The sequence below is a fragment of the Acomys russatus genome, unplaced genomic scaffold (assembly GCF_903995435.1).
Source record: "Acomys russatus unplaced genomic scaffold, mAcoRus1.1, whole genome shotgun sequence".
Lineage (NCBI taxonomy): Eukaryota > Metazoa > Chordata > Mammalia > Rodentia > Muridae > Acomys > Acomys russatus.
Genome location: NW_026131925.1, coordinates 1 through 11540, shown reverse-complemented (window position 1 = coordinate 11540; position 11540 = coordinate 1). Strand labels below are relative to the sequence as shown.

General features: G+C 36.9%; 1 non-coding gene across 1 annotated transcript; it reads left to right on the top strand.

The window, feature by feature from the left end:
- Positions 1 to 7584: 7584 nt before the first annotated feature.
- LOC127186653 (U6 spliceosomal RNA) lies at positions 7585 to 7691 on the top strand. The gene has a single exon (XR_007830401.1). It is a non-coding gene; the product is annotated as a U6 spliceosomal RNA (small nuclear RNA).
- The last annotated feature ends 3849 nt before the right edge of the window (positions 7692 to 11540 follow it).

Here is an 11540-nt window from a genome sequence, read left to right as displayed (position 1 = left end):
CACTCAGGTTGACTAGAACACAGGAGATAATCAAACACAGAGCTGAAATCAATAAATTAGAAACAATGAACCAGCAAAACAATGAAAAATTAACAAGAGAGAAAAATCCTAAGCCAAACTAACTAAAAGGCAGAGTTACAACATATGGTCTTAGGCTATCAAGTCTCATCTTGGTAGCCTGCTTATTTTTTTTCTCTAAGTGCTACCATACCTTCCCCGAAGGGAAGTGGTCAAATATCGGGCACCAGAGTTTGTGTCAGAATCAGTCTCTGCTTTCCACTCAACTGTGGAGAATCATCTGTGCATTGGAAAAATCTGAGTAGGGAGTTGAAGTTTGCTGCATGTGTTGTCCTTGGTTAGTTCACTACTTTGAGCATACCCCCATAGACACAGGTCTGCCTATAATGATGTTTTTCTTATAGGTTTCTAGGACCCTCTGGATCCTTCTGTTTCCTCATTATCCCATACTTCTCTCATCTAGAGTCCCAATAGGAGGTGCTCACATCTACCCCTGGTAAGTGAAGACTTCCATGGGACATGCTTTTTGGGTTAGTGTCCAACTATAAGTGAGTATATACCATGTGAGTCTTTCTGCTTCTGGGTTAACTCACTCAGTATGATCATTTTTAGTTTCACCCATTTGTCCACAAATTTTGGGATTTCCTTGTTTTTAATAGCTGAGTAGTATTCCATGGTGAAAATATACCACAGTTTCTTTATTCATTCATTAACTGAGGGATATTTAGGCTGTGTCCTGGTTCTGGGTATTATAAATAACACTGCTATGAACATGGTTGAGCATATGTCCTTGTTGTGTGATGGAGCATCTTCTAGGTATATTCCAAGGACTGGAATAGCTGGGTCTTGAGGAAGCCCTATTCCCAGTTCTTTCTTGAGTCTTTCTGTGCTTTAGGTATCACGGTGACAGTGACTTCATAGAATGATTTTGGCAATGTTCCTTCTATTTCTATTTCATGGAATCATTGAGGAATACTGGTATTAGTTCTTCTTTGAATGTCAGGTAGAAATCTGCATGAAAATCATCTGGCCCTGGGGTTCTTTTTTGGTGGGGGGAGAGCAGAGGGAAGATTGTTGATGACTGCCTCTGTTTCCTTAGGGGTTATTGGACTTTTAAACTGTTTACCTGACTTTGATTCAGCTTTAGTACATGAAATTTATCAAGAAAAGTATCCATTTCCTTTACGTTTTCCAGTGTTACAGAATACAGGCTATTGAACTAACACTTCATAATTCTTTGTGTTTTCTTAGTGTTTGCTTTTATGTCTATCTTTCCATTTATGATTTTGTTAATTTGGATATACTCCCTCTTTCTTTTAGTTAGTTTGGGTAAGGGTTTGTCTATCTTGCTTATTTTCTCAAAAAAACAGTTCTTGATTTCACTGATTCTTTGTATTGTTTTTGTTTCTAATTCATTGACTTCAGCCCCAATTTTGATTATTTCCAGTCTCCCTCCTCCTCTTTGCTGTGTCTGCTTCTTTTTGCTCTAGGGCTTTCAGGTGTGCTGTTAATCTGCTAATATGGAATCTCTCCCTTCTTTATGCAGGTGCTTAATGCTATGAACTTTCCTCTTAGCAATGCTTTCATTGTTTCTGATGGCTTTGGGTATGTTGTGCTTTCAGTTTTAATTGAATTTGAGAAAATCTTTAATTTCTTTATTCCTCCTGGACCCAGAGTCCATCAACTAGAGAGTTTTACAGATTCCATGGGCCTTTTGGGTTTCTGTTGTTTCTGTTTTTGGGTTCCAGCTGTAATCCATGGTGTTCTGATAAGACTCAAGTGGTCATGTCAATCTCCTTGTATCTGTTGAAGCTTGCTCTGTGAGTAAGTATATGGTTGATTTTTGAGAAGGCTCCATTGGGGGTGCTGAAAGCAAGTTATATTCTTTGTTTTTAGGTGATTCATGCTGTCTGTTAGTTTCCTTATTTCTTCATTTAGTTTCTGTCTTGATCTGTGCATTGGTGAGAGTGAGGTGTTTAAGTCTCCCAGTACTAATGTATTCAGTTCAATTAAGCCTCATTAATGTTTCTTTTATGAATGCGGGTAGCCTTGCCTTTAGTGCATAGATGTTTTGAATTGAGGCATCATCTTGGTGCATTTTTCTATTGATAAAAATGAAGCATCCCCCTCATCTCTTTTGATTAATTTTGGTTGAAAATATCTTTTATTAGGTATTAGAATGTTCACTGCAGCTTATGTCTTGGGTCTGTTTGTTTTGAAAACCTTTTCCCAGCCCCTTTCTCTGAGGTAATGTCTATTTGTTTTGCTGAGGTGTGTTTGGAGAGTTGAGGCCACTGATGCTGAGTGATATTAATAACCACTAGTTATTAATTCCTGTTATTTTGATGATGCTGGTAGGGTATGTGTAAGTGCTTCCTTTCTTTTGGTTTTGTGGATGTGGTGTCATTGATATATTTTGTTTTGTTTTGTTTTCCTGGTTGTCTTTAGCTTCCTTGAGTTTAAGTTTTCCTTAAAGTATTCTGTAGGGTTTAATTTGTGCCTATGTGCTGTTTAAACTTTGTGTTTTTCATGAAATACCCTGTTTTCTCCATTTCTGGTGATTCAAAGTTTTGCTGGGAATAGCAGTCTAGGTTGGCATCCATGGGCTGCAAGATATCTGTTCAGATCTTTCTAGCTTTTAGAGTGTCTGTTGAGAAGTTGAGTGTAATTTTGATAGGTATGCCATTGTAAGTTACTTGTTCCCTTGTAGATTTTAATATTATTTATTTGCCCCATAGACTTAGTATTTTATTATTATTCCATACAAAGATATTATTATCTGTTCCAATCTATGTGGTCTTCTTTAAGCATCTTGTATGTTTCTAGGCATTTATTTCTTTAGGTTGACAAAATTTTTTTCTATGCTTTTGTTGAAAAAATTTTCTGGGTTTTGGAGCTGGGAGTCTTCTCCTTCTTCTTATATTTATGGTTGTGAGCCTAGCCTTTAACGGCTGAGCAATCTCTCCAGCCCCTTCTTCTAATACTATCATTCTTAGGTTTGGTCTTTTCATAGTGTCCCAGCTTTCTTGGAATTTTTTTGTCATGAACTTTTTAGATTTAACATTTTCTTTTACTGATGTTTCAGTCTCTTCAATTGTACATTGAGATTTTTACAACTGAGATTTTTTTTTCTTCCATAGCATGCGTTATGTTGGCAATACATGTATCTGTTGTTCCTGTTCTCTTCCCTAGGTATTCCTTCTCCAGATTACCTTTGATTGTGTTTTCTTTATTGCTTTTAGTTTCATTTCTAGATCTTGACCTGTTATACTTTTTTCTTCTCTCTTTTTACTGTATTTTTCTGCATTTCTTTATGGGTTTATTCAGCTCCTTCATCTATTCAGTGCATTTTTCCTGTATTTCTTCTCCTCCTTTAAGTTCTTTTCATTTTCATAAGCTCAGATTTGGAGTCATTTTCTTGCGCTTCATGTGTAACAGTATCTTCTGGGCTTTTTGTAGTAGGGAAGCTGGTTTTCTGTGTTGTCACATCACCTTGGGTTATGTTCGTTTTGTTATTATGCTGACCTTTAGCCATCAAGTTGTCTCTATAGTTAGCAGGCCTGGTGTTCCCTGTGCTGTTCTTGTCCCAGGTGTGTTTGGCAGGTCATGAGTCATCAGCAGAGAGAGCTCAAAGGTAAATGTTCCTTGGCCTGACAGGTCTCCTCATGATGACAGAAAATGGAGGTTGGGTCCAAGTGCTGCTCACATTTACTGGCTCAGATGTCTCAATGCTATTTGTGTTCCTATTGGGTCAGGCAGATGGAATCACCAGAGAGAGTTGTAACCTGAATGTTGCTAGGACCACATGCATGTCTCTTTGGTATGAGGGACAATGCAGCTTTGATCTCATAAACAGATCACCTCTGCTTGCTCTATTTTCTCTCTGCTCTCTGTGTCCCAGGTGGGTCAAGCAGATGAAGTCAGCAATAGTGAGGGCTTTGTTCTGCCTGTTGCTCACCTGACATGGGCCTCCTCAGGATGTAGGGCAAAGGGGTATGTGTCCTGCCAACAGCTCTGCTCTGCTGGCTCTGGTGGATAACTGCTGTCTATGTCCTAGGTGGGTCAGAGAGATGGAGTCAGTAGCAAAGCGGGCTCTAATCTGAGTGTTGCTCAGGCTAGACACAGGCCTCCTTGGGATCTCTGTCCAATTTCTTTTGTAAAAAAGATTTATTTATTTGTCATTATGAATACAGTCCTCTGCACCTGCAGGCCGTAAAAGTGCATCAGATCACATAATAGATGGCTGTGAACTACAATATGGTTGATAGGCATTGAACTCAGGACTTGTGGAAGAACAGTCAGTGCGCTTAATCTCTGAGCCATCTCTCATCTCTCTCTCCAATTTTTTTAGGAAGGCACTTAGTGCTATGAACTTTCCCTGTAGAATTGCTTTCATGATGTCCTAAAAGTTTGTGTATGTTCTTCCTTTATTTTAATATAATTATAGAAGTCTTTAATTTCTTTATTTCTTCCATGACTCGGTGATCATTGAGCCAGGTGTTTTTCAGCTTCCATGATTGTGCAGTCTTTTCATTGTTTCTGTTGTTGTTGATGTCTACCATTAATCCATGGTGATCTGATAAAGAATAGATCAATTCAATTTTCTTGTATTAATTATAGTTTGTATTGTGACTGACTATACGGTTGATTTTGGAGACGATTTTGTGTGATGCTGAGAAAAAAGTATTCTCTTTTGTGTTTGGGTGAGACATTTGGGTATAGACATTTACTAGGCCCATATGACTCATGACCTCTGTTAGTTTTATTATTTCTCTATTTAGTTTCTGTTTTTTTAAATTTATTTGTTTATTATTTGTTCAGTATCCTGGATGTATGTATGCCTGCCTGACAGAAGAGGATACTAGATCTCCTTATAGATGGCTGTGAGCCACTATGTGGTTGCTGGGAATTGAACTCAGGACCGTTGGAAGAACAGACACTGCTCTTGACCTCTTAATCATCTCTCCAAAATCTTAGTTTCTGTTTCAATGATCCGTCTATTGGTATAACTGGGATATTGCCGTCTCCCACTATTGATGTGTGGGAATCAGTGTGTGATTTAAACTTTAATTGTATTTCTTTTACAACTGTGGGTACGCTTGTATTTGGGAGCATAGATGTTCAGGATTGAGATCCTCTCTTGGTGAAATTTTTCTCTTATGAGAATGATGTGTTCTTTCCCATCTATTTTGTTTATTATTGGTTGACATCTACTTTATTAGCTATCAACATGGCTATTTTAGCTTGCTTCTTTGTTTGTTTGGAAAACCTTTTTCCATATCCTTACTTTGATGTAATTTCTCTCTTTGTTGATGGCGCATATTTCTTGTATGCTCAGAATGACAGATTCTGTTTAAATATACATTCTTTTGTCCCATGTCTTTTTATTGGAGACTTGTGTCCATTGATGTTGATAGATTTTATTATGCAATGGTTCTTAGTTCCTTTTACTGTGGTATTGATAGTGATAATATGTTTATATCCTTGTCTTCTCTTGGTTTTGCTGTTATGAAGTTATTTCTATCCTCTGTTTTTTTGGATCAAGTCGACCTTGTTGGGTTGGAGTTTTTCTTCTATTATCTTCTGTAGAAAGGCTTTGTGCATAGGTACAGTTTAAAGTTTGTTTGGTCATGGAATAGGTGATTTTTCTCCCTCTATCGTGATTGAAAGCTTGGCTGATAATAGTAGTCTGGGATAACATGTATGGTCTCTCAGTTTTTGTGTAACATCTTTCAGGCCCCTTCTGGCTTTCATATTCCCTGTTGAGAAGTCAGGTTTGAGTCTGATAGGTCTGCCTTTATATGCTACATTGTCTTTTTCCCTTGCCAACTTGAATATTTTCTCTTTGTTCTCTAGATTTAATATTTTGATTATTATGAGGCAATTGCAATTCCTTTTCTGGTCTAGTATACTTGGTATTTTGTAAGCCTCTTGCATGTTTAAGGATATCTCTTTCTTTAAGTGGGGTAAATTTTTTCTAAGGTTTTCTTGAAAAAATGTCTGGTCCTTGGTGTCTAGAATATTTCTTCTATTCCAATTATTCTTAGATCTCATCTTTTGCTGCTGTCCTTTATTCTTGGAGGTTTTCTTGTGAGGATTTTTTTGTATTTAATATTTTCTTTGACAGATGTATCACTTTCTTCAATTGTATCTTCCATGCCTGAGATTCTGTCCTTCATTTCTTTTATTCTGTTGTTCATGCTTCCCTGTGACTCCTGTTCTCTTTTTAAAACTTCCATCTCCAGGATTTTCAGATTTGTGCTTTCTTAATTGGTTCTATTTCCATTTTAATGTCCTGAGCCATTTTATTAATTTCCTTCACCTGTCTGACTGTATTTTTCTGTAGGTCTTTGATGGCCTCTATTTATTAGATTGTATTTTCTTGTATTTCATTGAGACTTTTATTCATTTATTGTTTAAAAGCCTCTAACAATTTCATAGGCATAGATTTAAGGTCACTTTCTTTGTGTTTCAGCTACATTACCATACCAGTGTCTCTCTTTTTTTTTGTTTTGGTCAAGCCATATTGACCTGGTTTTGTTGATTGTGTTCCTAAACTAGACTTTGCCATCTGGTTGTCCATGGCATTGGCTGGGTTTCCAAAACTTGCTGTGTTTCTCAGGCCTTTGTGCTTCATTGGTGTTCTGACAGTCTCAAGATAGGTAGTAGAAACATCATATGTGTGTTGGGAATCAAATTCTACTGTTGTTGAAGATCAGCCAGTGCTCTTAACTACTAAATCATCTCACTAGCCCCTCTAGAAGATCTTTGAAAAGAATAAGAATTAGTTATTCTCAAGTTATTCTATAATTAGAGAACTTTTTTCCAAAGCTAGCATTACACTGATAACAAAGCAAGAAAAATATATAATAAAGAATATTATAGATTTGATTTACTATTGAACATAGGCAAATAATTAAAATAAATCACTTTTAATGTATTTTAGAAACACATCAACATATACCAGTTTAAAAAAGGTGATGTACTGTGAAGGAGTTAAAGGATAAAGGTGGCTTAGATGTTTAGAATAAAACCGAGAAATAAGCACAGTCACTAGAATTAGCAACATTTGCACATTTGATATCACCATAATTCCAAGAGTGGTTTTATATACTGATAGAAAATTGTTTTTTCTTGCTGACATTTGGCATTGGGTTATAAAATGAGGTCCTGTGTTCTTAATAACTTTGTATGTAGCTCATTATGCCTTGACCAGGTATAGAATAATCATTATGAAAAGTCATATCAAATGCAAAGAAATCAGATTTCTTGAGAATAAAAACATATACGAAAAGAAAGCATGACACTATTATGAAATTCCTTTAAGGACACCAGAAAAGTGTATATATTGACATAAAATTTCTATATTAAATATCAAATCTTGTCATAACACGCATAATTGATACTGTTTTTGGATACTGTTGTAAAATTAATCAAATATTTGAATGAACTAAGTGGAAGAACGTATATATTAAGATTTCATCAGCAAATTAAACCAGTAACACAAAAATAATAGTGGAGAACAAAAAAGTGTAGCATAAATTTCCACATGAAAACAGGATGGCTGTGCTCGCTTCGGCAGCACATATACTAAAATTGGAACGATACAGAGAAGATTAGCATGGCCCCTGCGCAAGGATGACACGCAAATTCGTGAAGCGTTCCATATTTTTGAAAACTCCATCCCAAAGGGTCAAGCTACAACCAAAACTACCCAGGAAATAGATAACTATCCCATGGCAAAACCACAACTACACAAATGCTCGACTGGAATCAACATCAAAATTAAAACTCTTAACAGTCACTGGTCATTAATATCTCTCAACATCAATGGTCCCAATTCTCCAATGAAAAGACACAGACTAACTGAATGGGTGCATACACAAGATCCAACATTCTTCTGCATTCAGGAAAAACACATCTCACCCATAATGATAGGCATTACCTCAGGGTGAATGGTCGGAAAAAATATTCCAAGCAAATGGTCACAAGACGCAGGCAGGCGTAGCCATTTTAAGTATCGAACCAAATAGACTTTCAACCAAAATTAATCAAAAGGGATGAGGAAGGACACTTCATACCTACCAAGGTAAAGTCAACCAAGATGACATCACAATTCTGAACATCTATGCTCCCAATACAAGGGCATCCACATTGGTAAAAGATCTGCTTAAAAAAGCTTAAACCACACATCGATCCCTACACAATAATACTGGGAGACTTCAACACCCCACTCTCAGTGAAGGATAAGTCATTGAAACAGAAACTAAGCCGAGAAATAACATCATTAACCATGCCATGGGTCAAATGGATCTAACAGATATCTATAGAACCTTTCACCCAAACATGAAACAATATACCTTCTTCTCTGCACCCCATGGTAACCTTCTCCAAAATTGATCACATTGTAGGTCACAAAGCAAGCCTCAATAAGATAAAAGAGGATTGAAATAATACCTTGTATCCTATCAGATCACCATAGTCTTAGGCTGCAATTCAAGAACACAGAAATAACAAAAAGCCTATACTTACCTGGAAACTAAACAACTCTCTGCTAAATGACACCTGGGTCAGGGAAGAAATAAAGAAATAAACAAGGATTTCTGAAATTCAATGAAAATGAAGAGACAAGATACCCAAATTTGTGGGATACATTGAAAGCAGTGCTAAGAGGAAAATTCATAGCACTAAGTGCCTTTAAAAAGAAATTGGAAACATCGCACATAGCATCTTAACTGACACAACTGGAAGCCCTAGAAAAAAAAGAAGCAGAAACACAGAAGAGTAGTAGACGTCTGGAAAAAATCAAACTTAGGACTGAAATTAACAAACTAGAAACTAAGAAAACCATCCAAAGAATCAACAAAACCAAGAGCTTGTTCTTTGAGAAAATCAACAAGATAGACAGACCGTTAGTCAAACTAACTAAAAGGCATAGAGACAGTATTGAAATCAACAAAATCAGAAATGAAAAGGGAGACATAACAACAGACACTGAAGAAATACAAAGAATTATAAGATCCTACTTTGAAGGCATATACGCCACAAAATTTAAAATCTAAGGGAAATGGATGATTTTCTTGATCAATTTCACTTGCCAATGTTCAGTGAAGAACACATAAACAAGCTAAATAGTCCCATTTCCCCTACAGAAATAGAAGCAATCATTGATAGTCTCCCAACCAAAACAAGCCCAGGGTCCAGATGGTTTCAGTGCAAAATTCTACCAGACCTTCAAGGGCCAGCTAATACCAATACTATTCAAGCTACTCCAAAAGATAGAAATGGATGGAACATTACCAAATTCATTCTATGGGACCATAGTCACATTGACCTAAACCTCACAAAGACTCACAAAGAAAGAGAATTTCAGACCAATTTCTCTTATGAACATCGATGCAAAATACTAAATAAAATACTTGCAAAACAAATATAAGAACACATCAAAGATATCATTCATCATGACCAAGGAGGCTTCATTCCAGGCATGCAGGGGTGGTTTTATATATGGAAATCCATCATTGTAATCCACCATATAAACAAACTGAAAATAAAAAAACCACATGATCATCTCCTTGGATGCAGAGAAAGCATTTGATAAAATTCACCACCCATTCATGTTTAAAGTTTTAGAGAGATCGGGGATACAAGGCACTTTCCCTCAACATAATAAAGGCTATATACAGCAAGCCAATAGCCAAAATCAAAGTAAATGGTGAGATACTCAAGGAAATTCCTCTAAAATCGGGAACAAGGCAAGGCTTGCCCACTCTCTCCATATCTCTTCAATATAGTACTCGAAGTTCTAGCCAGAGCAATAAGACAACAAAAGGAGATCAAGGGTATCCAAATGGGAAAGGAGAAGTCAAATTATCCCTCTTTGCAGATGATATGATAGTGTACATAAGTGACCCTCAAAATTCCACCAGAGAACTCCTAAAGCTGATAAACACCTTCAGCAAATTGGCTGGATACAAAGTTAACTCAAAAAAGTCTGTAGCCTTCCTATACACAAATGACAAGCTTGCAGAGGAAGAAATTAGGAAAACCACACCCTTCACATTAGCCACAAGCAATATAAAATATCTACGAGGTACTCTAACTAAGCAAGTGAAGGACTTGTTTGAAAAAAAATTCAAAACTCTGAAGAAAGAGATTGAAGATGACCTGAGAAGATGAAATGATCTTCCTTGCTCATGGATCAGGAGAATTAACATAGTAAAAATGGCCATCCTACCAAAAGCAATCTACAGATTCAATGCAATCCCTATTAAAATATCTACACAATTTTTAAAGACATTGAAAGTTCAATTCTGAACTTCATATGAAAAACAAAAAACCCAGAATAGCTAAAACAATCTTGTACAATAAAAGGTGCTCGGAGGAATCTCCATACCTGATCTCAAACTGTACTATAAAGCAATAGTAATTAAAACAGCATGGTACTGGCACAGCAACAGGCTGGTTGATCAGTGGAATCGAATCGAAGACCCAGATATAAATCCACACACATAGTGGTCACATTGATTTTTTACAAAGAAGCCAAATCCATTCAATGAAAAGAGGATAGCATCTTCAAGCAAATGGTGCTGGTCTAACTGGAGGTCTATGTGTAAAAAAATGCAACTGGACCCATATTTGTCACCTTGCACAAAACTCAAATCCAAGTGGATTAAAGACCTCAACATAAACCAGAGACACTAAGTCACTTAGAGGAAAAAGTGGGAAAGAGCCTGGAACATACTGGCACAGGAGACAACTTCCTGAACAGAACACCAACTGCCCAGGCCTTAATGTCAACCATTAATAAATGGGACCTCATGAGGCTGAGAAGCTTCTGCAAGGAAGGAGACACTGTCCAGAGAACAAAGCAACAGCCTACAGACTGGGAAAAGATCTTCACCATCCCTACAACTGACAAAGATCTAATATCCAAAATATATAAAGAACTCAATAAATTAAACACCACCAAACCAAATAACCCAATAGAGAAATGGGGCTGGGAACTAAACAGAAAATTCTCAACAGAGGAATATCAAATGGCTGAGAAACACTTAAAGAAATGCTCAGCCTCCTTAGTCATCAGGGAAATGCAAATCAAAACAACTCTGAGATTCCATCGTACACCCATCAGAATTGCTAAGATCAAAAATTCAAGCGACACCACATGCTGGCGAGGATGTGGGTAGAGAGGAACACTCCTTCATTGCTGGTGGGAATGCAAACTAATACAGCCACTTTGGAAATCGATCTGGTGCTATCTCAGAAAAATGGGAATAGGGCTTCCTCAAGACCCAGCTATTCCACTCCTTGGAATATACCCAGAAGATGCTCCAGCACACAACAAGAAAATTTGCTCAACCATGTACATAGCAGCCTTATTCATAAGAGCCAGAACATGGAAGCAGCCTAAGTGTCCCTCAGTAGAAGAATGGATAAAGAAACTGTGGTACATATACACTATGGAATACTACTCAGCTATTAAAAACAAGGAATTCCCAAAATTTGTGGATAAATGGATT